This window comes from Cucumis melo, unplaced genomic scaffold (genome assembly GCF_025177605.1).
Source record: "Cucumis melo cultivar AY unplaced genomic scaffold, USDA_Cmelo_AY_1.0 utg000688l, whole genome shotgun sequence".
Taxonomy (NCBI): Eukaryota; Viridiplantae; Streptophyta; class Magnoliopsida; order Cucurbitales; family Cucurbitaceae; genus Cucumis; species Cucumis melo.
The window spans coordinates 22501-25000 of NW_026124151.1; positions in this window are offsets into that span (position 1 = coordinate 22501).

Here is a 2500-nt window from a genome sequence, read left to right on the forward strand (position 1 = left end):
TCCACCAAGCAAGAAGCAATCGCAAGACATCTCGTATCTTCATGAACAAACCCGCTTGGAGTGCACGCCGACACCGAGGTGCAAGCATTGTCCGCGCAAGCCCATCCGAGCATCAACTCGACACCCGCTCTCACTCCCCGCCCAACGGTCGGACGTGGCACTCCGATAAAACCCGTCCACCGAGCACAAAGCAATCGCAAGACATCTCATATCTTCACGAACAAGCCCGCTTGGAGTGCACGCCCACACCGAGGTGCAAGCATTGTCCGCGCAAGCCCATCCGAGCGTCAACTCGACACCCGCTCTCACTCCCTGCCCGACGGACAAGCCCATCGTTATGGCCAAACCCCTCCGCCAAGCACGAAACAATCGCCAAGACAAGCACACTTGGAGTGCACGCCCACACCGAGGTGCAAGCATTGTCCAAGCACGCCCATCCCGCTCTCACTCCTTGCCCGACGGTCGGATGTGGCACTCCGGCCGAACCCTTCGTCCACCAAGCACAAAGCAATCGCAAGTTATCTCGTCTCCTCACGAACAAGCCCGCTTGGAGTGCACGCCCACACCGAGGTGCAAGCATTGTCCGCGCAAGCCCATCCGAGCATCAACTCGACACCCACTCTCACTCGCCGCCGGCGGCCGGAGGTGGCACTCCGCCGGCGCCGACCCCCCAAGCATATGTGCCCATGATGGGCGCAATGTGCTTGAAGGGTCGGCGCCGCGGCATAGGGGTACCCCCGCGCCCCGCCCATGCAGGCAGGTCGCCCCCCTATATAGTACATTCTGGCTTTTTTGGGTCTGGCAGGCTTGCATATGAAAAAGCCGAAATGTCACACCATGCCATAAATCTTGATTGTGTTATTATTATGACCGGGACTTGATTGTATTATGTTTTAGACATTCAAATGAGTGTGGAAAACAAGTTTCATAATTTTTGAACCAACCAATAATATTTTATGAATTTTTATTGTTAAAAAATTAAAAATAATTTAAAAATAGTAAAACGTTTCCAAAAATACTAATTTTTGGAGGACATCCTTTGTTTACATTTTTTAGATCCCAGAAAAAATTTCATAACAATCCAAGCACTAGAACATAGGTTTGACATCACATTTGTGTGTTGAGTGGGCATTGCGGCACCCTGCGCGCGCGGCACCCTGCGCGCACGCCCCACGCAGACGCATGGCCATGCGGCGCGCGCGCCCATGGCCGTGCCGCATTCGTGCGCATGGGGGCGCGCATGCTGCATGCTCGGTGGGCATGTGGGCATGCACGGTGGGGGCACGGGTTTGTTCCAACAACCTCCATAGAGTTTTTTCCATGAATTCTAGACGTGGGTGGTCACGCCCAACGCAGACGCATGCTGCGCGCGGCTTGCGCGCACGTCCCACGTAGACGCCTGGGCATGCGGCGCGCGGACACACACCCGCAGACGCATGCCGCGCTTAGCACTCTGCGCGCACGCCCCACACACGCCCGAAGGGCATGGCGCATGGTGGGCACCCTAGGCGTTCGTGTGCAAGCCTCGGCCATGGGCATGCGGCGCGCGCCCCACACACGCCCCACTGCAGTCGCCTGGGCTTGCGGCGCACGCCCCACACACGCCCGTAGACGCATGGCGCGCGCGGCCCCCTGCGCGCACGCCCCCCGCAGACGCACGGGCATGCAGCGCGCGACTCACACAAACCCACTAACGCACGGCGCGCGCGCCCATGGCCGTGCTTTGTACTCGAAGGCCTCGGCCTTGGTCCTTGACTTGCACACGAGCACACTATCTTATTCTTGGGCATTCAAAGATGATTTGCTTCAACTTTTTTTCTAGTCCAAAGCCAACCCCTCACTAACACTTATGTTTTTCGTCCTTTTACATAAGATATGACCTCCATGGCAATTGGAAGAAATAAATGAGTTGTGTGTGGGTAGGGTCGAGATGAATCTCGGTGGATCTTGGCAACAAGGCTCATCTGCCACTTACAAGCCAAGCACGCACGCCCCTTAGACGGATCCCCACGCTCGCACAAGCATCGCGTGCGCGGCACCCTACGCGCACGCCCCACTGCAGTCGCATGGGCTTGCGGCGCGCGCCCCACGCCCGCAGACGCATGGCGCGCGCGGCACCCTGCGCGCACGCCCCCCGCAGACGCACGGGCATGCAGCGGGCGACCCACAGACGCCCACTGACGCACGGCGCGCGCGCCCATGGCCGTGCTTTGTACTCCAAGGCCTCGGCCTTGGGCCTTGACTTGCACACGAGCTTCCTATCTTATACTTGGGCATTCAAAGATGATTTGCGTCAACTTGTTTTCTAGTCAAAGGCCAAACCCTCACTAACACTTATGTTTTTCGTCCTTTTACATAAGATATAACCTCCATGGCAATTGGAAGAAATAAATGAGTTGTGTGTGGGTAGTGTCGAGCTGAATCTCGGTGGATCATGGCAACAAGGATCATCTGCCACTCACAAGCCAAGCACGCACGCCCCTTAGATGGATCCCCACGC